This window comes from Hemicordylus capensis, chromosome 6, assembly GCF_027244095.1.
Source record: "Hemicordylus capensis ecotype Gifberg chromosome 6, rHemCap1.1.pri, whole genome shotgun sequence".
NCBI classification, from domain to species: Eukaryota; Metazoa; Chordata; class Lepidosauria; order Squamata; family Cordylidae; genus Hemicordylus; species Hemicordylus capensis.
Genome location: NC_069662.1, coordinates 124,680,696 through 124,707,149, shown reverse-complemented (window position 1 = coordinate 124,707,149; position 26,454 = coordinate 124,680,696). Strand labels below are relative to the sequence as shown.

The window sequence follows — 26,454 nt, the reverse complement described above, 5'->3', positions numbered from 1 at the left end:
CCTGCCTTTGAGGCTGGAGGTGGCCTTTGGCCTTTTAACTAGTAGCCGATGATAGACCTCTCCTCCATGATTCAACTATACAATTGTCTGTCAGGGGCTGCTTGCCAATGAGCGATGGACTGACATTAAGGGTGTGTGTGTGTGTGTGTGTGTGTGTGTGTGAGAGAGAGAGAGAGAGAGAGAGAGAGAGAGAGCGCGCTCTGAACGAGTTGTAATTGCAATCTGAGAAATGACATACTAGTGCTTCTATCTGTTCTCTATGCATTCCTATACTTGTTGAGCTATCGGGACCAAACTTTGCACAGTGACTGCCTGGGACCCTATGAGTAACACAGAATACCCAGGAACCTCAACAAACACCCCACGCAGACAGGCAGGCAGATATACACTGGGTAGAGTCACAAAACAAAGAGCGAATGCCTTTGAGCGACTGGGACCAAACTTTGCACAGTGACTGCCTGGAACTCCAACAACCACCCCGCACAGACAGGCAGGCGGATATAAATGGGTATAGTCACATAACAAAGAACAATGCCGAGTTGCCCAAGCAACTTGATTTCTTGATTCTGTGCTTAGAATCAGCAACGTGGATTTGAATCCATGTTCATGGAGATTCACTGAGAGAATGAGAACAGTATAAGACTATGAATACAGAAGTGGGACTTAAGTATATTGAGGGTTACCAATTGAGCAATATAATAAATACCCTTTAGCCGTACTCAGACATTATGGCAAATCAGCATTTCAGATCATGATGCAGAAGTGTTTGCAGGTTCAGTGTTGCCCTCAGAGAACAACAACAACAAATATTTATATGCTGCTTTTCAACAAAAGGTTCCAAAGTGTTTTACATAGACAAACAAACAAACAAACAGACAGACAAGATGGATCCCTGTTCCCAAAGGGGCCACAATCTAAAAAGAAACATGATAGACACCAGCAACAGTCACTGGAGGTACTGTGCTGGGGGTGGATAGGCAAATAAAGAGAATCACTATATTAAAAAGGTGCCTCTTTGTCTAGATCAAGTACAACCCTCAGAGGCGTATCTAGGGAAAATAGTGCCTAGGGCAGAGCAGGGGAACCTTGGCACTCCAGCTGTCGTTGAACTACAACTCCCATCATCCCCAGCCACATGGCTGGGGATGGTGGGAGTTGTAGTTCAAAAACAGCTGGAGTGCCAAGGTTCCGCACCCCTGGCCTAGGGCAAGTACTGAAATTGCGCCCCCTGTCCAAGCATCTGACACCCATCTTTCAGATAACTTTACCATAATATCAGCTGAAAAATACAAGTCAGGCTCGTTAATCTTTTAATATTTCAAAAACTATTTAGCAGTGGACTTAGCCAGATCAAAAAATGCTGGAAAACTACAAATTTCAGTATGCTGGGGCTCATGAAATACTCAAATACTATGTGGAGGTGTACTTGGAAAACTAGAAGTGCCTGCCTAATTCTCTACTAGGCATTGTAGCATCACTATTACATAAGTTTTAAAAATCAATGGAGAATTTGACTTTTCCTAGATACTCCGAAAATAATTAAAGGATATGCAGAATAAACTGTGTCACTGCTTGGAATATATTCTAGTCTTTCAGAAAGACAGTTAAAATGAGAGAAAGAGAGCAAGAAACTCCCAGTGGGCCTTAATATTAAGGATTTCACACTGATTCAAAGACAAACTCACCATTAATAGCCATATTAGCAAGACATCACATTTAACTCACTTATCACAAGAAGCAAAGTAAGAGCAAATGAATGCAATCCTAGCTCATAAGCGTCAGCTCAGGATTCACAAGCCCTGATTCTCTGTAATAGTGCCAATCTGAATATGTGTACAGTGTCTTATATTATATTAATTTTTTTAACCTGTAGCCCCTTTGGGGGGCTTCCTAAAGTCTGTGGGGTGTTTGTTTGGTTTTTTTTTGCAAAGGTTCCCCCTCACCCCGCTGGCCTCTAGGGCCTCACAGGTACCATTTGAGCATGTGCGGTGGCCAATTTTAAATTTTTTTTTTTTAAAAAGCCACTGAAAACAAAATGGCCACCGCGCATGCTCAAATAGCCTCTGCAAGGCCTGGCATGACCTAGGGCCTCACAGAGGCCATTTGAGCATGCATGGTGGCCATTTTGTTTTTGGCAGCCATTATTTATTTATTTATTTATTTTACAGAATGGCGCCCCCCTTCAAGTGGTGCCCGGGGCACGTGCCCTGCCTGCCTACCCTAGATACGCCCCTGACAACCCTGGGAGTTGTCTGTCTACTTCTTTACCCCTGCTAACTGGGCAAAGACTATAGTTAGTTAGTTAGTTGTTTATTTACGATCTTAGATCAAACAGCAATAGAGACAAAGTATACTCAGTAAAGAGAGAAAAATGAAAACAAAAACTAAAATGTTGTCATATACATAAAATCAAGAACCTTTGGCAGTAGCTGATTGCTGTGCTCTAGCCTCTCTTAATTTGGTCAAAATATAACAGAATTTGGCAACTGCCAAGGATATTGTTGGGTCCCTATCTTCTAATAAACATATAAGAATTGTCTCCTCCGAGTGGCTTTTGAGACCTTTCAGGTACTGGGATAAAAATAAATCTCTTTCAACGATGTACAGCGGGCAATGTAACAGTGAATGCTTCAATGTTTCAGGAGAAGATCTGCAAGGGCATATTCTCTCATAATAGGGTTTTCTCTCAAATTTTCCTGATAACATCGCTGAGGGTAGGGCATTCAGGCGAGCTCTTGTAAACGCCCAGCAAAGTTTTGGTGAATAGATTGTGTAAAAATAAGAGGCTATGACCCAATCTTTCTTAGCGCTTAGCAGTTGTGGAGGCCTATTTATAGGGGCCCTTTCCTCTTGGAAGTTTATGTCCCTAAGCCTTTGTTTAACTAGGCATCTTGCCGTTGACTCACCATACTCTAACAATTGTACTGGGCACAAGCCCATCTTCCAGAGTCTCTCCTCAACTGCCTTACACCAATGGGGACAAAGACTATATACACTGAGGAAGATCAAGGGTACAGGTAATTTTGGTGCTCTGACCGCCCCCGCTATGAGTCCCCCCGCTGCAAGGCCCCCATGAAACCTACTTTGGGGGCCTCCTGCAGCCACCCCGTCCCTTTTCCGCTGTGCCAAACCTTTCCCCCCTCAAAACCGCAGCCTCCATGTGTGGTGCGTGACTGAGAGGTGGCCCCGCCCTGCTGTGCCAAACCTCCTTTGTTTTCTTCAAAATTTCAGCTGCCATGTGTGGCATGCAGCTGGGGGGTGAACTGAGCAGGCCTCCCCCCCCACGGCAGCAGCTGCTGGGCCTGTCTGTTTGGCCCAGCGGCTCTTGATACCTGCGAGGCGTGCTCTAGCACCTCACAGTTATCAAGAGACACTGGGCTGAACGGACAGACCCAGCAGTTGCTTTGGCAGGTGCTGCAGTGAGCGGGGGGGGGGCCCTGCTCAGTTCGCCACCCAGCCGCATGCCACACATGGCAGCTGAAATTTTGAAGAAGAAAAAAAGGAGTTTTGGCACAGCGAGGCAGGGTGGCTGCAGGAGCCCCGCCTGGCCATTTGGAGGGCCCCCAGACCTTAGAGGCCACGGACCGGGGTCCCAAGGTCCGCGGTTAAGAGCGCCTCTGCAAGGGTACAATATAACAACAATATTCATTAATCAATATAGATGATACATTTTAGTCGACCAAATATATACTCAATACTTATCCAAACTAACCTATTGGTTGGATATTTATTGAGTAACCATTTACTCATTTTCTCCTGCAAAATGAACTATCAACAGCAGGCCTTTATAATAGCTCATTGTGCTTGGCTATCCTATGGAAACAATTCCGCCATGCTGTAGTAGTCTTTACCAGAGAAACAATGGACTGTGTTTGTTTGTTTATTTATTTAAACCCATTTTGTAATTTAAAGCCACAACCGAGTATATGTAGAGCAGCACATGGGAAGAGGACACAAACAGCTTCTAGTGACACGGTCATAGGCACAAAACTAAGTAAGATGCTCATTTGGCTTGATTACATATATGCATGTCATATGTGCATCCCTCCCTTTAGGGAAGGGGAAATAGGAAAGGCAAAATAAGCACCAAGGAATGGTGGCTACTTCTAATGCTGTGCTTCTCTCTCCCCCCTCCCCCATTTTTTCTGAACTTGTTTTCTCTCCCCTTCTTTTCTCCGCCATTCGCAAATGTGTACAATTCGATGGAAGAAACGACAGGGGACTTTTCCCAGACCACTTCTCTTCACAGAAGGAAATGCAGGAAGGCTGAGATGCTATTGTAAATCAACTTTCTGTACAGCCACCCATTTAAAAAATAGATAACATGCCCATTTAAACCTCAATTTCTGTTTTTTCACACATGCACACCAACAGTGGGGGAGAGACTCAAAAATGTTTTATGTCTTCAGTGTAATCATACGATAACTCCTATAACTTGGAATCTTAAGTGCAGGGGGAAAAGAAATACCTGATTATATATACTTGTGAAAATTTTTTAATGCACACAATGGATCTTTGTAACCAAAGTTTTCCTTAAGTAAGCATAAGTGGTTCCCCCATCTCTTAAATAAGCATACTGGTTGATTAATATTAAAGAATAAAATGAGACAAAGAACTGTAGCATTCAAAGTGCTATCTTCTTTCCCTCTGTGAATATAACGTTAAGAACAAATACCAACTTCCACAGTTCCAACATTCTGAAACAAAAGGTTTCATTTTCCACTTCTGGGAGATCATTATGGAAAACCTTTGGGGAAAATGTATTCTCTTTTGACAGTTATTCTTGTAACAGTTGGAAGCACAATTGTTTTGAAGCTATTTGAAGCTATTGAAATAATGGGCACGCAAAAAAGTGCATATTATTTTAGGTTGTTGGGTTTTTTAAAAAAATATTTGTTTTAATAGGATTTCCACCATATTAGATTTGTGGCCCCCTTCATGCAGCAGAACAAAAGGCATTCTATGAAAGGATTCTGAACTTGGACAAACTGTAAAAAAAAAAAGAAAAAAAAAGAGGAGGGGGGACACAAAAGTTCTTCTCTGTTTTTATCAAATTTGATTGCTGCAGCTGTTCCCAGTTTCTGTATTTTAAAAATAGCCTTATTCAGTGCCTTGTTGGCTAAAGGCCAGGGTATCATTAGAACATGATGTACAGAAAAACCTCTATTCAGTTACAGATACAGAAATATATTTAAGATCAGTGGGGGTCATCTGAAGCAAACACTTGTAAGGGGAAAATGGAATTTTAATGTGCTCAGACCACTCGCTGCTTTTAGCTGGATATTTAAGAAATCCAAACCTGATATCTTCCTGTTTGTCCGGGTGCTATCAGATTGCTGCACATCAGGCACAAAACAATATGAACAAATCAGGGCTGTTTCCACTACAGAAATAGATCCCAATCTCAGATTACTTCTAACAGTTTTGGCATTTACTTCAAATGGGTTCTAGTAACATTATATATTTCATTGGCCTATAAACATGCTCCTACCTAGACAAGAAAGATACTGGAACTGAAGAAATTGGATCAATGTAATCCACATCTGAGTTGTGCATGTCGTTACTGTATAAGAAAGTGGGCGGCTTCACACAGTCCATCGCAAGTAAGAATGGTAGGGAAATGTCAAGGAAATTCAGGAACTGGCAGCAGCATGTGCTTCCAGTGGGTGCGTCAATGCAAACTCGCCCAAGTCTGGTTCCCGAGTCCCCTGCCCAACATTCTCCCAAGCTTCTCCATGTGATTTCAAACCTTGGTTATGGAAGTTGGGTGGAAGTTGGTAGAATGCTGGGCGGAGAAACTTGGGAACTAGACTTGGGCGGGTTCGCATGACACACCCACCAGGAGCGTGAGCTGCCATTGCCACATTTGCCTGACTTTTCCCTGCCGTCCTTACTTGCAGTGGATCGTGTGAAGCTGCCCAGTGCTCACAAGAGTAAAAAGCAAACCACATCAAGGATTTCATGTGAGTTTTTCCTCACATGAAAGTGTGTACTTCTGGACTTTTCACACTCCTTCATAGCGTTATCTTTCCAACACCCTCCTTAAACATGCCTACAAAGAAAAGGTTTAGCATGTCAGATATCTTCTTCCTCTGATGTGTTTTCTCCAAAATTCCTTGCAAGCTCCCACTGATCACACTAAATCCACTCACAGAAAACAATTGCTGTAGAGTTTCGTCCTTTGGGGTGGGGGGGTGGAAGTACTTATTTCTGAAGTGAGAAAGGTTCCTGCTTTGGATAGATTCTCACAGACCTACAGTTCAAGTGTATCTCCTGCTGTTTAGAGAGGAGCCCATACACCTGCTACCTTCTCACTAGCACTTCTCCCACATTTATTTCTATGTATTTATTTTTAAAATGGGTACACTACTTTCCCCAAAGACTCAAGAAGGCTCACAACGGTATTATAACACCATACTGAAATACTGTCCGGCTACATATCCCTGTCCCCTTTACCCAGCCTGGTTAGGCTTACTGGATCCAGCCTCAGAGCACAGATGGGGAGGGGGTTGAGCATCACCCTGTGCCTCCTCCGGGGGTTGAACATCACCCTGTGCCTCCTCCGTCTCAGGCTGCTTGTTCCTTGTGACACTTGCTACCAGCCAGTCTCTCATCCCTGGCCAGCTCCATGCATCACCCACCCCAAATTATGGGGCCAATACCCCTCTTTATTCCCTGTAATTGTTTACAGCTGCTGCCAATGCCTCTCCCTCTTCTCCCTGCTCCCACTCAGGCCCACTCCCTTCAGGAGGCGCACTGCTGATGTCATCCTCACGCGCCTCCCCTTGGGCATTTTCAGGGCTCCGTCCCTCCTCCATTGGCTCTGCAGCCAAAGCCTGGGCCCGCCGCAGGTTGCAGAGGACTACTGGAGCTGAGTCCCCACCCATTGGCGGTCTTTCCTCCACTTCTCCCTGGCTGCTGTCCTTGGACCACCTTGTCACTCCGTCCTTGGAGGTAGGGACAGCCAGCCCTGCCGGACAAATACATACTGAAGCAATACTGAAATACAAAGTTAATGACAGACCAAGCGGATAAAAAGAAGTACATAATAAAGAGAACATAGAGGGCAAATCTTAAAAACATAACTGAAAGCATTACAGCCTTGTCCAAAAGCCAACTGAAAGAGAGGAGTCTTCAGTTTCTGTTGGAAAACAAAAAGCAAAGAAGCCATGCAGATCTCACATGGAATGGAGCTCCATAATACTGAAGAGGCAAGCTACTGAAGAGGCCCTGTCCTCCTTGAACAAGAATTAAGTCTCTAACGGTAACAGAACATGAAGGAAAGCCTCTCTGAATGATCTTATAGGTCAGGTAGCCCTTGAGGTATCTTGGCTCCAAACTGTTCAAGGTCTTAAATTTTTAAAACAAAACCAGAGATTAAAGTACAGAAAAGAGAGCTAGGAGGGATTGCTTTTCCAGCAGAAGGGGAAAGATACAGAAAAGGGCAACCAAGATGATCAGGGGCCTGGAGCACTGTCCTCAAGAGGCAAGGCTACAGTATTTGGGACTCTTTAGTTTGGAAAAGAGGCAACTATGGGGAGATATGATTGAGGTGTATAAAATTATGCATGGAGTAGACAGAGAAAAAAAATTATCCCTCTCACACTAAAACTAGGGGCTTTCACCATGAAACTAAAGGTTGGGAAATTTTGGACCAACAAAAGGAAGTACCTTTTCACACAGTGCATGCTTAATCTATGGAATTCTCTGCCATGAGATTTGGTGATGGCCACTAGCTTGAATGGTTTTTAAAGGGGCTGAGACAAATTCATGGAAGACAGGTCTATCTATGGCTACTAGTCCGGTGGCTATAGGCCACTTCCAGCCACAGAGGCACAATGCCTCTAAATACCAGTTGCAGGGGAACAACAGCAAGAGAGAGGGCATGCTCTCATCTCTTGCTTGTGGGCTTTCCAGAGGCATCTGGTGGGTCACTGTGTGAAACAGGATGCTGGACCTGATAGGCTTTGGGCTTGATCCAGCAGGGCTGTTATTATATTCTAATATAGAGGAATGGCAAATTTTTGCCAGCTGAACAGGAGTAATAAATAGCATATAATGTAAAGTCATGCAAACATGTTTAAACAGTCATGGAATTCACTAACTGGAAGCTAAGGCCACATGTTGCATTTATCAAGATGGGCATCAGTGGCAGACATCCTGAGGAACACAGTGCCCATGCAGCACAAGAAGTGTGAGTGCAGCTGTTCTATTCTCAACTAAAGAATCACCAGCACTTGCACAATGTGCATGGGGGAGCAGTCCATTTCCACCCATCTCTCCTTCTCTGGAAAGCACTCTATGCCATCTGCACAGGTGAAGCATTATTCAGGATGTTGGCCAGTATTCCCAGGGTAAATTTTCCCACCTCGACTCCACCTTCATGGTAGACTAGGAAATTATGTGCAGTTTATTCCTGATTGAAGCTTACAGATGCTACCACAACATAACTCTAAACACAATGGGGACAAGAATAGAGGCAGGCATACAAAATCTAGGAAGTGAAGATTCCTAGAGCATATTTCAGTTGCAAAACATACTTCTGTCTTTACATTTTGGGATGCTAAACAATTTTGTAACATATGGACTACATGCTAATATTGACTCAAGCAATAATAATTTCTCAGTAGATATATATTCAATTGACGTGGGAGACTGGTAATATTTTGAAAAAAAGTTTCTAATTCCTAAACAGTAAGTGATGGTTTCTTTATTTGAAACATTCATTTGAATAGTATGGAAGGTATACAACCCTTGTAAGATTTCAGAAAAACAGCATTTATGACAGAGCAGAGATGTCTTGTTATTTTGAAGGAGTTGCAGCAAATAATATTGCTTTCTTCTTCTCAAAAGGTCCCAGAGATCTGACTGGGTCAAGAAATATAAGTGGCAAGTTACTCTGTCATATTTCCCCCTTTTTCTGTTGCTACTGTTGGGATTTGTGATTATTAACCTTTCCCTTTAGGTGCTATGGAAAGTGCTATGGAAAGCTTCCAATCCAGTTACAGAATGTGGATGCTAGTTGTTGTGGCTATTCAATGAACATGCATGGAAGAGCACTGTAAAATCTAAATTACTTAACTAGTTTATTGGTGAAATACATTAGGATAGGAAAGACCTAATCCTATTTAATAGCTACATAATGAATAAATAGAGAGATGTTTCCATCTTATCTCTAGAGGAAAGGAAGAGGACTGACTCAACTCAGGAAGTACCTGAGGAGTCAAAGCTGGGATCATAGACAGTGATGCACCTAGGTAATTTGGGCGTCTGGACTGCCCCTGCTATGACCCCCCCGCCACTGTTGTGAGCCCCGCCCCCGCTGTTGCTGCTGCCACCGTGAGCCTGAACCGCTGATCTTTACAAGTATTCTAGCCACCATTTGTGTGGTTGGGGGTGGGGGGGGAGCCTGAGCAGGCCTCCTTCCTGTGGCAGTGGCAGGCAGAGCGGGAGTGGCCGCTGGGCTGACTGTTCGCTTCAGCGACCACTGAGCGGACAGTCAGCCCAGTGGCTGCTCCCGCTCCACCCACCGGCTCAGCTGCCACTCCCCGGCCACATACATGGTGGCTAGAATACTGGCAAAAATTGATGGTTCGGCCTTGAGGTGGTGGCAGGAGCTCACGGAGTGATGAGGGGCTCATGGTCGTGGGAGGCCCCTCGGGCCTTTGGAGGCCACTGGACCTTGGAGGCCACAGGCCAGGGCCCTATGGTCCAGGGGTAGGAGAGTCTCTGGTCATAGAGTAGAGGCAAGCAGAGACAGGTAAGGAGACCCTCACTAACTACCTCTACTCCCAATGCCCCTAGTGGTCGTTGGGATAGTTGGTGTGAAAGGTCAATGTCACTGGAACTCCATCTGCAACAGCTGCCACATGAATGGGTAGGAAAGGGGGAGAGGCTGGAACCCCTCAGTGAGCCTGAAGCAGGCCAGCTCACAAATGGTGAGAGAGAGCTGTATGCTCTTATCATATTGTAAGCTCTACTTTTTTTCTACCCCTCTACTTGGGATGTGGAATGGCTGCAGGTATTTTATGTCACACTCATCCTTACTCAATGAAACAAAGCAGGATCACCAGTACATGTAGCACCACTAGCAAAGGGGTGTCCTTAGTGTCCTCTCACCCACTAAGGGTGTCCTTAGTGTCCTCTCATCTAGGGAGATACATTTTTGAACTAGCATTGTTCATACTTTTAAACCTTGCCTGCCCCCTCTGAATGTACTCAACATTTTCAAGGTGGGCTTGAAAAAGCTGTTTGCAGAGATCCACACATATGCACTGACTTGCCTTTGCAGCCCTCAGGAACATATATAACATTTGCTTGGGTATGCTGGAGAAGCCACCTGAGTCTGGATGCAGCCCCACTGGACTGAGAGTTCTGCACTGGGATCTGGGGGGCGGGGGGAGGTGGTCAAGAGGGGAAGGCCACCACACTGTGATGACGAATACGGCAAGGGAACCGCTTCGAGGTCACTGGAAAATTAAGCGGCGGATAAATATAATTAATAAGGGAAGGAAGGAAGGTAGGTAGGTAGGTTTGGGACAAACATCTTGCCTTCTCTATTATGCTAATCAGCTGAAAAAGGGCCAGCATCAGGGCAAGAGACCTGAAGTAGGATCTCTGCTGTCTCTTGCATAAACATAGGAAGCCTATAAGTGGGTCCATAATATCTCCAGGCCAGTTACTTCTGCTGGAGCCCAAACCTCACAGAGCAGAAAGATAAAGAGCATAGCAGTTGCAGGCAGAAACTGACAGGGAACCAAGCTCTCAAGGTCTTCTCACTAGCTCACTCACTCACACCCCTCCTTGCCTGTCAGTGCTCCCCCCCACCAGCACTGTCATAGGCGCTGCTCAGTAGTGGCTGGTACAGGTGAGACAAGGGGGGGGGATACATGAGCCACAGCTACAGCTAATTCCCACCCTCCTCTCCCCTCCCCGCTCTGTCTTGTTTTGGCTACTGTGTGCCTGGGATTAACGGGGTGATGAGTGAGACAAGGCAGAATGAAGAGAGAGGGAATGAACCACACCTGTGGGCTCATTTGCTGCCATCCTGTCCCACCCGTACCGGACATTCCTGTTGCTGTTAACCTGACATTTTCAGATTTGCACCCAGTTCTGCCAGCTGCCACCACCTGAGAGCAACTGGCTGATATGTAGGAAGGTACTTGTTTACTGCTCTCCTGTCCTGCCCGTACCAGCCACGACTGGTGCTGGTGCTGCTAATCTGACTTTCCCAGAGCTGCAATGATTGGCTAGCTGTCCAGCCAGTTTGGGACACTTCAGAGGGCAGCCATAGTCACTCTGCACCATGTATGCTCTATTTTGTATTAGAATCACACATCTCTTGGACACTATAAGAAGTCCTTACTCTCTGATCAGGTGCAGACTGAATTAAGATGGCAGCATTTCAGTCACCAGGTGCCTTTAGTCAGCTGTGGGACCCCTGCCGTTCGTTCCACGGATCCCAACAGTTGCCCGACTAGGTTAACTGACATACAATGGAGAATTAAAAATAAGGTGTGTTGCAGAATCCTGACAATCACAACTTTAAAAATTAGAAATATTTTGTAGTTACACACACACACACACACACACACACACACACACACACACACACCCCATCCACCCACTTCCTGAGCCTTATGTACATACAGTTCAGTGAACCTCTTCTTCTACCCCAGCTCAGAAATGCTCAGATTAAATTCTACATGCCCCCAATTTTGGCATTGAGCTACTCTTACCTTTCCACTTCTGCAGATAGGCTCATGTGACACGCTACTGACACAGGTAACCACAAATGCAAACCTTTCCATTCCATAACATTAAACGTGGGAGGAAGCTTCAGAGGGAAGTATCACATAGAGAAGAAAAACACCATGAGGGCAATTCAAACACCCATGTAAAGCTACCCTAAATTATGCTGATGAGTAAAGTTTAGGTGAAATTGTCTAATTTACATAATTTATTCTAATAAGAAAAAAATGGTGGCAGGATTCTGTACCCCCTGCTGGTAACAGTGAATAGAAAAGATTGCTCGATAATATTTGGCAGGATTCCTTTTTTTCTTTTTTCTTTTTTTTTGGCAAAATATTGAAATAATCGATTCCAAGGGCTGTACTTTAGGCGTAAATACATGCTTAATGTTGCTGGCTTCAATGAGGCTATTTATGTGCTTAAAGTTAAGTACGTGGACAAGTGCTTTCCTGCACTGTATTTGTATTTCAAGGGCTCTGATCAGAGAATAGAGGCCTTTAAAATAATGCTTCTTATAAATCAAGACAATAATGTAGCTGCGATGCTTTGTGTCCTCTGCAACTTAGAGACTTATTCATTATGACTCTATACGAGATGCAGAGTAAAATATTTTTCTAAATAGAGTATCCAGAGTATCTGATACCCATCGACAGGAAAGCCAGCGGAACATTTTTACCTTTCCTTTTAAAAATATTGGCCTCTGCACTAGGTCCAGAAGTGCAGGAGGCAACTTGCAATAGTTTGAAAAGAATGAAAGGAAGTGGATGATGCAGGTGCACGAATAAATGGGTGGTCTTTGGATTACAGTGTTTGTGTGCTGTGCTGAGCTGAGCAGCAACCTAAATGTTACACATACAAAGTAGCACAAGAAGAACATCTGTGTTGGGGGACTAAACTGGCATGGCTGACACCTCCAGTGCCAGGTGCAAAGGAAATGTCAGGAGAGCTTGAGAAATCTTGACTGCAAACATCTGTGCGCATCAGATTATCTCCTATACTCCTAGCGTCACATACTAGAGTATTTATGTTTTTACATCTGGCTCTGCAATGGTGATGTGGAAGGGTTAGTCCTCCAGTACTGGCTCTGAGTTTGAAGATGGAAGTCACAATATTTTCCCCCAACATAATTAATCCGTACCATCAAAACTTTAAAATATTCCTTGGTCTGCTTAAAGGAAGGTAAGATTTGCATACACAAACAACAGTATTCGTCAGTAGAGTTAAAAGCTTGAGGACTCTTAGTTGTTAAGCAAACACTAGAACTGGACTACATTTTCTTTTTCCTTTAAAAATGGAATGTTACATTATAATTGTTATTTGTACACCGTTTAGAAATGTATATACCAGGCGGTATAAAATATGAGAGAGAGAGAGAGAGAGAGAGAGAATTCAAAGTATTGTGGAAGCGAGATACCATTTACAAGGTAAAATTTTATGAGGTAAAATTGGATAACTTTAGGGTCTGGGAGAAACATGCCAGGAAACATGACAGGCTTAGGTAATGATTGCAGAACTTTCTGCAGTAGCTATTTTCATGATTTTCTGCTGCTAAAGAAGAGTTTGTACTTGAAACACCCACTGAAAATGGACAGTTTCTTGTTGATTTTGGGATATTGCTCTTGTTCGTTGGAGTTCTGTGCAAAGTAATTATCAGGACCTGGCCAGGGTCATATTCAAATCTAGGACCTAATCACTTGCTCATTCCCCATTAATAACCAGGAGTTTTGGGTGGGGAAAGTGATGTTGCTGGGCTTTTTTAAAAGAGCCATTGCTGTAACTTCTGAAAAGGTATCCAATGGTCAGCTGCTGCTTGCCATTTTTTAAAGATAAGAATGAGGTAGGAAATGTTGCTTGTATCATAGGGTCATTTCCTGTCTCATTCTAAACTAAACTTTAAAATCAGATTTGTTTTTATATTTTTTTAGCTCAATATTTTAATGTGTCTTTTTAATAATCTTGTCTTTAAATTTTATTGTGAACCGCCTTGGGATTTTCTTAATGAAAGGCAAGGTATAAATTTAACAATAAATAAAATAAATAAATAAACAAAATGGTGATCGACAGCACCATTGCTGAAATGCACTGTGGCACATGTAAGCCAATGAATGCTATGGAAAGTTCCCATTCATAAGAGTGGCAGCAATACGCATTCTTAAGTTCATAGTAACTGTGATTGCTGTTCTAGACGAAGCAAGGTCCTGTTCATACATGTTTAGTTCTTCTCAAATGATTTGATCTGTGGGGAGACACCATTATTTCAGTAATTACAATGCAAAAGTCATCTTGCATTGCTACTATTATTTCTGTAGTAAAGTTGCAAAAGCTATCTTGAATCGTTTCCAAGTTCAGGGCCACAAAAATCAATTATGCAAAGAGAACAAAATATTTGTGCTTTTGCAAAAGGTGCAGTGTTATTATCTACTCTGTTATCACTTCATTTAAACCAAAACAGCATTTTATTCTCTTGGCCACTGAAATTCTCCTCCTAACCATCCACCAAGCTTCCTATTTTTTTTTTAACTAACAAAAATTAAAAGACAAAATAAAAAAGTTAGATCTCTTGAATTTGGTGATGTGTTTTGTAAATAATCTGAATACATAGACAATAATAAATATAAATAATTGATACCTGCTTATACTAATGCTATGTGCAAAATGATAAAGGGCTGATTTTAAATGAAACAACCTACTGCAAATGTATATCTTAATTCCTTGATATTTATCTTTTTTTCTTATTACATTTCTTATTATAGCCTCCTCCATTATTTTTTCTAGTATTTCTGAAATGGAATACCATTTGGAGTGAGCATGTTGAGATTCAACAGAAGTAAAATGCAACTGCTTTTCTTGAGATGACTTTAAAACTAATCTCAAAGATATTACATGTAATATAAAGCATGTAATATGATGTCTGACCATATCAAATGTGGGTGGGCACTTAGATTTGGGGACCAGGAATAGACTGCAACTTTTGTTGGTATACTGATCACCCCTCTGCCCAATGGACCTAACTGAGCTGATGGACTTGGTCTTGGTGTTGGAATCTCCCAGGCTTATGGTGGTGGGGGACTGCAATGTTTACTTTGAGACCAATTTGTCAGGGGTGGCTCAGAAGTTCAAAATGGCCATGACAACTATGGGCAGGTCCTGGGACGCACACATGTGGCTGGACACATGCTTGATCTGGTCTTTTACTCCGATCAGGGTGGTGTTCCATGGGTGGGGACTCCTGAGATTTCCCCATTGTCATGATAGACCACCATCTGGTTAATGTGGGACTCACAACCATGTCCCACCTCCATATGGGTGAGGGGACTATTAGGATGGTCTGCTTGAGACGGTTATTGGATCTATTGTTGTAAAAGGCCTGGTATATATTATAAATGCTTCTCTGAAGGAGGGCAAGATGCCTCCTTGTCTTAAGGAAGCAATTATTAGACCTTTTCTGAAGAACCCTGAGTTGGATCCCTCAGGGTTAAGCAACTATAGGTCTGTCTCCAACCATCCATGGTTGGGCAAGGTAATTGATTGCATGGTGGCCTCCCAGGCAGTTTTGGAGGAAACTGATTATCTAAACCAATTTCAAACTGGCTTTTGGGCAGGTTATGGAGTGTAGACTGCCTTGGTTGGCCTGATGGATAGTCTCCAATTAGAAATTGACAGAGGGTGACTCTGTTGGTCCTTTTGGATCTTTCAGATGCTTTCAATACTATCAACTATAGTATCCTTCTGGAACATCTGAGGGGGTTGGGGTGGGTGGGAGGCATTGCTTTGCAGTGGCTCTACTTCTAACTCTTGGGCAGATTCAAGATGGAGACCGTTGCTCTTCAAAACATGAACTTTCATAGTTCCCCAGGGCTCTATATTGCCTCCAATACTTTTTAACATCTACATGAAACTGCTGGGAGAGATCATCAAGAGATTTGATGCAAGGTGTTATCAGTATGCTGATTACACTCAAATCTATTTCTCCATGTCAACATCATCAGGAGAAGACATAACCTCCCTAAATGCCTGCCTGGAGGCAGAGGGATAGCAAACTGAAACTGAATCGAGATAGAGGGAGGCACTTAATGTGTGGGGTAGGAACTTGGGAGCCAATTTTGATCTGCCTGTTCTGGATGGGTCACACTTTCCCGGAACAGCTATGCGGTCTGGGGGTGCTTCTGGATCTAAACCTCTCCCTGATGTCCCAGGTTGAGGCGATAGCCAGAGGTGCTTTCTATCAGCTTTGGCTGATATGCCAGCTGTGTTCGTTTCTTGAGATAAAGAACTTCAGAACAGTGGTACATATTCTGGTAACCTCCAGACATGACTACTGCAATGCACTCTATGTGAGGCTGTCTTTGTACGTAGTCCATAAATTGTGTTTTTGTACAGAATGCAGCAGCCAGGCTGGTCTCTGGGTCATCTTGGAGACCATATTACTCCTATACTAAAAGAGCTATACTGTCTCATCTGCAGTTGCCACCAGCTCGTCTGGTAGCTACACAGGGATGGACCTTCTCTGTTGCCGCCTCGAGACTCTGGATTGTGCTCCCTGCTGAAATAAGAGCCCCCCCCCCATCTCTGACAACAAGTATCTAAAGACACATTTATTCACCAAAGCTTCTTAACTAAACTTTGGTTTTATATTGTTTTAAGGTTTTAGTTGCTGTTTTAATTTGTTTTGTGTTGCTGTAAACCAAAAGAAGGAAGTTTGGGCTAATGTACAAATATAATAAATGAATGAATGAATGAATGAATGAATGTTTTGCACCATAACAAATTCCCATTAAAAAAAAATCTGATGTAACAAAAATTCTATGTCGCTTCTCAGCCTTTTGGCTAAGATCAAGTGTAGTATGTAACATTTCTATTTTAGAAATCTCATGTATAAAATTTCAGATGAAGATAGCATTACACCTACTTATCAGTCATATGCTATGAAGATTTTGCCACACACCTAACCCCATGAAACTCAGTACAGCGTAAGGCCTAGAGCAGCCCTATTCAGGTGCTCGGAAACTGTCTACAATGTAGAAGCTTACAATGCTAACCAGCAAGCCTCACCCCTTACACCAATACACTAATCAACTCTTCCCCTCACTAACCATTAGTATGGCCTTTGGAGAAATAAATATCACTGGAGGAAACTTTTGCAAGGTTTTGTAGCCATGTACACTGTACATAGTTACAGAATGCCTTAGCATCATCAATGGATTGAGACATGTATTCAGATCTCAGCTCAGCAATGAATTTCATTGAGTGACTCTGGGCCATCCATTACATCTCAGTCTATCCCAACCTTACATGGAAGCTCTAAGGATAAAATGGGAAGGGAGCAGAACCAAAAATGTTATCCTGTGCTTGTTGGATGAACACCAAGATAAATATTCTATTTAAAAAGCAACTAACTGAGCTGTATCAAACTCTGCATGGCATTGAACTGTATGACCATCTAATCTTTAAAAGCAATCTGTGGCTGCATTATTTTTAGATAAATGCACCAAAGATTCCAGTCTATGTACAAATGCTGTCCATGTTCTATGTGACGTACACAAAGGGTTGTCTTAAGGAGGTCATGGATTATTCAGAGTTGTCTTGTATGAGGTATATCTGTGGCATGTTGGGTTGTGTGGCATGTTGTATGGGGTATATCCTGTGCTGTACTTCATTGTGTGGTACTATGTACATTGTGTGTGCATTATGTCTAAAGTTGTATCATTTACATTGTGTTGCACGTATGTATTGAGGTGTGTGTAGACATCCTGCTCCCCATGCATATGATGAAATAAGCTCTTCTCGCAAATTCTCATGTTCAGATCAATTAATCCTTAAGGTGACAGAAGACTTGTTAGTATGTTGTAGCACAGGCAACAAGGCAATTTCTCCGAAATGAAGTAGAAGTTGGTCATTAAAGACAATTGTAATACTCTTGTCTAAAATAGGCCCAATTTGTCTCTTTATTTCAGAAGAGAGTAGCAGTGGTAACAACAATATTAACAAATCTATTGCTTTTTCCATCTGTAGAACTTGGTGTTCTTTATTTTGCAATGAATTCTGAAATTCTAGGCATTTGGCCAAGACAGAGCCTTGATACCATTGATGCCTCTAGTTTTCTCTTTTAGAAAACCTACAATAAAAATATCATCTAATTGCTGCATAATGTCCACAGAATCATTCTACAGATTCTCGGTTTCAGAGCTCATTCATCTTCCTTGCCCACAAGTTTTGTTCACAGGAATTTCAGAGCCAATTCACTATGACTCCAAAAGTGGGCTGAGATGTAGGCTGAGGAAATGTGAGCTGAGTTTGGATATGTAATTGAGCGGTCATGTAATTACTTCATCACAATGTCCTTTCTTCTTGGCTCTTAAAAAAAATTATTTAATGTTTTTCGACATTTTGTATTTTACAAACATCATCCCCCTTCCCCAGCCCTGCCCCCAAGCCCAACCTTCGCTTCCCGAGTCAGCGCTGGTTGTGGGAGGGATGGGGGGGGGAAGGAGAGATAGAGGGAAAGAGAAAGAGGGAGAAGGAGAGCAGAAAGGGAGGGAGGGAAGAGGCGAAGGGATGCTCACCATTGTACTAGTACATAGGAACATAGGAAGCTGCCATATACTGAGTCAGACCATTGGTCTATCTAGCTCAGTATTGTCTTCACAGACTGGCAGCGGCTTCTCCAAGGTTGCAGGCAGGAATCTCTCTCAGCCCTATCTTGGAGAAGCCAGGGAGGGAACTTGGAACGTTCTGCTCTTCCCAGAGCAGCTCCATCCCCTGAGGGGAATATCTTGCAGTGCTCACACTTCTAGTCTCCCATTCATATACAACCAGGGTAAACCCTGCTTAGCTAAGGGGACAAGTCATGCTTGCTACCACAAGACCAACTCTCCTGGATGTGGGTAAATCAGAGGGGTTTTTATTCTAAGAATATTCTAAAAATAGCTCAAAGAAGTTGTCCCAGATTTCTGACCATTTATCTGATTTATTTACTTTTACTTTTACAAGGGCCCATTTTTCATGGGCCGCTAACTCAAGCAGGTCATGCACCCAATCCTCACTCCTAGAGGGATCCAGAGATTTGGCTCTTTAACTGCAACAGTGCTAAGGTTTCTGAATGTTGGTCAGCAATAGCAGTTTAGCCCAGATAGTTAGTACTTGGGCACATGGTATTATATTCAAATAATTACTTCAACATATTATTATTGGCATGCATATACTGTACCACATTTGGAAAAAAAAAGTTCACAGTGTTTTACATAGCAAAAGCTATGAGAAAACTGGTCCCTGTGCCAAAGGTTCTCACAATTCTCTCTCTCTCATGTGGCACGCACACCCACATACACACTGCCAGCAGCAACAGCCACTGGAGAGACAGTACGCTGGAATAAACAGAGGCAGTTGCTGTCCCCCTGCCAAATATAACAGAGACATCACTTTGAAAAGTGCCCAGTGAACAGGGGTCCATGTGCTCATACTGGATGCACATTCCCTCATTCTACAAATAAGCCTGTTTTTCAGAGTTATGAATATCCTCTCAGAATATTAGTGTTCCATAAGAGCTGAATGTTACCTAACTAACCTAATAATATAAGAAAGCCCTGCTGGATCAGATCCAAGGCCTATGTAGTCTAGAATCTATTTTCACAAAGTGGCCCACCAGACGCCTCTGAGAAGCCCACAGGCAAGAGGTGAGGGCATGCCCTCTCTCCTGATGTTGCTCCCCTGCAAGTGGTATTGAGAGGCATCGTGTCTCTGAGGCTGGAGATGGCCTATAGCCACCAGACTAGTAGCACTTAGTTCCTCACAATCCATTTTGGATTTCACTACCCTAAATAGTTTAGTGTCATCTGCAAATTTGGCCTCTTTGCTGCTTATCCCAACTTCTAGATCAGGGATTCTCAATGTGTGGGTCCCCAGATGTAACTGGACTTCAACTCCCATAATTCCTAACCAAAGGCCACTGGGGCTGGGGATTATGGGAGTTGAAGTCTAATAACTTCTGGGGACCCACACATTGAGAAACCCTGTTCTAGATCATTAAATGGACAAGTTAAAGAGCACTGGTCCCAGTACAGATCCCTGGGGGACCCACTTCTGTCCTTTTATTCCTGCCCTCTGTTTCCTGTCCTTCAATCAGTTATTGATCCACACATGAACCTGTCCCCTTATCCCATGGCTGCCAAGTTTACTCAAGAGCCTTTGGTGGGGAACACTGTCAAAAGCTTTCTGGAAGTCCAAGTATACAATCAACAGGAACACCTTTATCCACATGACACCCAAAGAACTCAAAAAGATTAGTGAGGCAAGACTTGCCCTTGCAGAAGCCATGCTGGTTCTCCTTCAGCAGGGCCTGTTCTTCTATATGTTTAAAAACTGTGTCGTTATGTAGGCTTTCCATCAATTTACCTGGCACCCAAGTTATGCTAACTGGCCTGTAATTTCCCAGATCCCCGCTGGATCCCTTATTGAAAATCGGACTTACATTAGCTACTTTCCAGTCCTCTAGTACAGAGCCTGAATGTAGGAACACGTTACATATTTTTGCTAGATGACCAGCAAGTTCACATTTGAGTTCCTTCAGAACTCTTGGGTTGATGCCATCTGGCCCTGGCAATTTGTTAATTTTTAGTTTTTCAAAACAGTTTAGAACATCTTTCCTCATCATCTCAAATTGGTCCAGTTCTTCAGCCACCAAGCCTGAGAAGCTCAGTTCCAGAGACGTTATATGGTCAGTATCCTCCGCTGTGAAGACAGATGCAAAGAATTCATTCAGCTTCTCTGCAATCTCCTTATCCTTCTTAATAACTCCTCTCACACCCTTATCATCTAAGGGTCCAACCACCTCCCTGGCAGGTTTTCTGCTTCTGATATATTTAAAGGAGTTTTTATTATACTCCTTGACATTTCTAGCTATATGTTCCTCAAAACTCTTTTTGCATCCCTTATTGTCTCCTTGCATTGCTTTTGCCAGAGTTTATGTTCCTTCCCGTTCTCTTCATTTCAGTAGGACTTCCATTTTCTGAAGGAAGTCTTTTTCTCTTTTATAGCTTCCCTGACTCTACTTGTTAGCCATGCTGGTGTCCTCCTGAATTTGGTGGTACCTTTCCTCCTTCTTGGTATACATTCCAACTGAGTTTCTATTATTGTGGTCTTAAATAAGTTCCATTCTTTCTGGAGTGATTCAACCCTCCTGACTTTCTTTTCAGCTTCCTTTTTACCAGTCTCATTTTTTATTTTTTTAAATAAATTTCCTCTTCTGAAGTCCAATGCATCTATGTTGGACTTCCTTGACAATTCTCCACTTACATATATGCGGAATTGGATCACACTATGGTCACTGTTCCCCAATGGTTCTGCAACTCTGACATCTCACACTAGGTCTTGGGCACCACTCAGGATGAAGCTTACTATTACGACGACGACGACGATGATGAAGAAGAATATTTATATACCACTCTTCAACCAAAGTTCTCAAAGTGGTTTACATAGAAAAATAAATAATACATCTTATTTATGTATTATTTATTTTTCTATGTAAACTTGCTACAACCAAGGTTTCAAACTGGAGTTTGGCAAGGAAAACCTCTAGTCACTTTTCAGATGGATCCAAGGTTTCACACGTTCAGACGTACAGGTTTGGCAACCACTTGCTCCTTCAATTCGAATTTCCCATTACATATGAATGCACTTATCATATCAATCACTTGTACCTTGTTCATGGAACATTAAAGGTGATATTCACAGTAGAGATTTTTCTTTGGTGGTTCGTAATTCCTTAGTGGAGATCTCTGTAAGCATTATGTGTGTTTGTAGAACATAGTATGCCTCTGATACGCATATTTAGTCCATCTGTGTATCCTTCTACTTCTTCTGAAGCCTTCCTATTTTGTTGTCCTTTTTACCCACCCCACTCATTAAAAACTCTGCAGGCATCTTAGTGCAGGATTAATTTCTATCACCAACTCAACAAACTATAATGGCTCTTTTTGCATTTAATTAGGAAAAAAAGTCAATTCAGCTGGGCTTCACCACTGCAAACAATGTTTGCAATAAAACAAGCCTAAAGGATTAAACAAGCATATACACAAACACACCCTATAATAAAAAAAACATGGCTTTTGTCATTCAGTTGAATGTGAAATTGTGTTCCTTACATTATCAACTTTTATTGCCTGAAGACAGTGATTTAGTAACATTATAGTGATTCCAAAGAGAATGCCACTCGCTATTCATTTATAAAAGCCATACTTCAGCAAATATTCTTGTTAAAAATATATAACTAATTTGGAAGACTCAGTAACCAAAGCAGGAAGCAGTTTTCCATGAGAATGATCTCACTAGTAAAATATCACAAACCTGTTGTGTTCATGTGTGTTCAATATGATCTTGCTGCCACACGAAATGGCCCTTTTTGTCAACCAATAAGCATTCTAGCCTCTCCTCATATTTTATTACTGATTAATTGTCCCCGTTAATTCAGTTAGACATGTGATGTGAACATGTTTAATGACACATTAATAACTGCATCATTCAGTATTCTTTTTCTTCTCTAGATCAAAATAAATTACACCCTAAAAAGGGGGGGCTTTTAATTTGGACTTTTACTTGAAAAATGCACAGCTCTCTTTGAAATTGATGGAAACCCTGTGAGTTCTTGCAAATTTAAAATATGTTGTATCATCCAGTCTACAATATTGAAACATTGGTTTGAAATGATCATTTTCATGAAATGGCTGCCCTCAATTCATATGGGAAAAACTCTGAGAAACTTCTTGGGAGAGCTCTCCGATGTGCTCATTCCATTTGCAGAAATAAAACAGATTGGGACAAAAGTTTGGGATACTCCTAAAGTACAACTACAGTTACTCCCACTTATCTGGGAGTAAATGCCACTGTAGGACTTACTTCTGAATATGCATGCATAGGATTGCTTTACATGGCATAGTTAAACTAAGAGTTACTGAGTTTGTTTCTATACTTGCGAATTTCCAAAAATCTGTCTTACACATGTTAACTTCTAAGGGCATATTATATAGAACTGTGCCATGTATCTGCTATAGCCATAAGATTTTATGCTTACACACACACACACACACACACACACACACACACACACACACACACACAGAGCATGCATCATGAAAAGATGCTGTGAGGTTCCACAATGATGCAAATAAATAAAATAACAATAAAATAACAACAATTATTATTTTAGTCATTACAGAAAATGGCTCTGTAACATTCTACCTATTACTGTAAGAGCATCACATGTGGAGCGGTCTTGAATTTGTTGGGGGAGGGCAGGTGAGATCCTTCTTCTTTGTGATGAACAGGTGTCACAAACCACACACAACTGTCACATAAATAGCTGAAGCCAATACTCTGAATACCTCAAACAAAAATACTTAGTAGGTTATGTGGGTTAACTAAAGTGTTTTGTGTTCAGAAAACCAGGACATCACTACTGCCTATTACTATATATGAATTTTAAGAATTCTAGGAAGAGTTAGTCTACTTTAGGGATGTGCACGAATAGCGTTTTGAGACTTGATTCAAAACACATCCCATGCCCCTTTAAAATGGAGGAGAGTAGGTGCATACCTGTTCCACTGCCGCTCGCTGCCACTTCCTGAATTAGCAGCGCTCCTCCCAGCTATCTAACACATGCCGTTGGCAATGTCCCCCAGCTGCCCCTGTGCAACGACAGCACACACATGGCCTCCTTGCATGTGCAGTAGCCATGTACTTGCTGGCATCGCACCGGGGCAGCTGGGGAAAAGTGCCGCTGGCACATGGAGATAGCTGGTGAAGATAGTCTCAAAATGCGAATTGGATTACTATGGAATAGTGTGCAGAGAAGATTCACATAACCATCACTTAACCACCATCTAATGAGCTTCAGCCTCCAAGTGAATGAAGTATAGTCCAGAGCCCCAGAATAATTTAGCAGCCATCTCAGTTAAGTGTTTTTGTAAAGCAATACCACGATCAGCAATGTCACGTAGATAAAACTGGTCGAGGTTGAATATTTACAGCAAGCTCAGTGTGACCCAGAATTGACCTGAGATAGTGAGCAACAGGAGAGTCTGAAGCAACCTGAGAGTCTATGAAAGGTTGTTAACCTGGGATAGCCACTGTGAAATAATCTCTAGCATAACCACCAGTAATTCTGATCATGCAAACAATTCCTAAAGAAAGACATACACAGATTTACCTTCCAGCTCATGAAGTGTTTTTTGAGTCTAAAGGGACACTGTATAAGTGTCATAGGCATCTATGTCTTGCTAATTTCAGTTACTGCACGCTTTGTGGATTTGATTTTGCAGCTGAAAATGACTGACTGACAAAGGGATAGAAACGGCTGCAGCTGGTATTATTGATTATTTGCTCCATTTGAAGGAAGCAAAGCAGAGCTTAACAACATGGGAGGACAAAGGCTAAGTTGTTCCTTTAGCTCTCTAGCTACTGGCCACTATACCATGCAGTGAGTTAATTCAGAGAATGGACCCATTTTCGTTGGTATGTGTTAAAAAGTTCTGTAGAAGTTATGATTTGCCTGTTGAGATGGGGAACACTACAGCCCCTGGTGGCGCAGTGGTAAAACTGCCGCCCTGTAACCAGAAGGTTACAAGTTTGATCCTGACCAGGGTCTCAAGGTTGACTCAGCCTTCCATCCTTCCGAGGTCAGTAAAATGAGTACCCAGAATGTTGGGGGGCAATATGCTAAATCATTGTAAACCGCTTAGAGAGCTTCCAGCTATAGAGTGGTATATAAATGTAAGTGCTATTGCTATCATTTTAATAAAACTGGAAAGCTGCAGAACAAGATGACACTGACTGACATCCTAACTAATGAAATATGTACATAGGGAACAACGGCAGGGATGCAATGGGGGCCTGCACGCAACTTCTCCAGTCCCTCTACATGCATGACATAGTGTGCGTGTGTGTGAAACTTCCCAGCTCTGTGGGTGATCTGTAAGACACAACAAAAAGGCAGCTGATGCCCAGAGCTGGGGAGTTTGACCCACTTCCACAACAGCAAGAGGATCCTGGGAGGATTACACATGGACCCATGCTGTATCTCCGCAGTTCCTCCTTATGCATGTGCTGCATTAGTTAGGCTCATACATCATGAGTTAAGACGTAAGGCACTGATTCCAATATAGGCACCATGGACACTTATAGAACTGTATACATACTATTACCACTATTAAGAACATAATAAAATCCTGGCTAGATCAGGCCCAAGGCCTATCTAGTCTGACATTCTGTTTCATACACTGGCCCACCAGATGCCTCTGGGAAGCCCACAGGCAAGAGCTGAGGGCTTGCCCTCTCTCCTGCTGTTGCTCCTCTGCAACTGGTGGCATCTTGCCTCTTAGGCTGGAGGTGACCTATAGCCCTCAGACTAGTAGCCATTGATAGACTTGTCCCCGATGAATTTATCTAATTTACCCAGGCTGGTGACTTTCACTACATCTTCTGGCACAGAATTCCATAGGTTAGTTATGCATTGTCTGAAAAAGTGCTTCCTTTTGTTGGTCCTAAATTTATTGTTTCAAGGGATGATCCCTGGTTCTAGTGTTATATGGGGGGGGGGAGATGAACATTGGTTTAGGGATGTGCACGGAACTGTGGAGCTACGGTCCGGCACTGGTGTGTGGGGCTCTTTAAGGGTGGGGGAGGGTGTACTTACCCCCCCCCCCACTGTGTTTCCCCCGCCGGCACGTTCATTTTGAAAATATTTTGGGGCAGCAGGATACCTCCCTGCTGCCCCTTCCCCCAGTCATCAGCAAAAGGCTTCAAAAAGCCTTTTGCGCGTGTGCACATCGCGCGTGCACGTCACGTCTCTGTGATGCGCATGCGCATGTGACACAGAGACGCGACGTGCGCATGTGCAAAAGGCTTTTTGAAGCCTTTTGCTGATGACTGGGGGAAGGGGTGGCAGGGAGGTATCCTGCCGCCCCAAAAGCTTTTCAAAATGAATGCGCCGACAGGGGAAACGCGGCGGGGGGGTAAGTACACCCTTCCCCGCCCTTAAAGAGCCCCCCACAGCAGTGCCGGACCGTTGGACCGCCCTCATGTCCGGACCGATCCGGAGGCCTTCAGAATGGCCTCCGGACCGGTCCGGGCTCATCCCTACATTGATTTACCGTGAAGGGTTCTTTTTCCCTGTGTTAGCTCATCACAGAGGGATTTAAGATTTGCCCATTTAGCCAAATTAGCAACAGAAAAAAAGTAATTTACTGGAATTTAGGATGAATTAGAAGATCAGCTCCCTTCCCACCCTCGCACAATCTGGATAGTGAATGGGGAAGGAAGGAAAAAAGGTGGAGAAAAGGTATCCAAAAGGCAAAAAATGCGGCAAAGAAGTAAGAGCTCTCTCTACAGACATCTATACTTGAGCAAGACAGAACTGGACCTGGGGCTAGGACACCTACGGCAACAGGAAATCAGCATCACATGTCCAGTTCTGTCTCAAGCATGCTCAGTGCACAACCCTCTATGATGAGCACCAACACAGGGGAAAAATGTCTCTCTCTCTTCACACCATGCCTAATTTTATAGACTTCTATCATGTCACCCCTCAGTCATCTTTTTTTCTAAACTAAAAAGCCCCAGATGTTGTAGCCTTACCTCATAAGGAAGGTGCTCTAGGCCCGATAATCTTGATTGTCCTGCAACTTCTCCAGTTCTATAATGTCCTTGTTGAGG

The 26,454-nt window shown here is 42.9% G+C and overlaps 1 protein-coding gene and 1 pseudogene across 5 annotated transcripts in view; one reads left to right on the top strand and one right to left on the bottom strand.

The window, feature by feature from the left end:
- DGKB (diacylglycerol kinase beta) overlaps nucleotides 1-26,454 on the bottom strand; it is a 418,263-nt gene that overhangs the window by 20,285 nt on the left and 371,524 nt on the right. The gene's annotated exons all lie outside the window — the stretch shown is intronic.
- Nucleotides 16,559-16,680, top strand: LOC128332220 (uncharacterized; annotated as a pseudogene).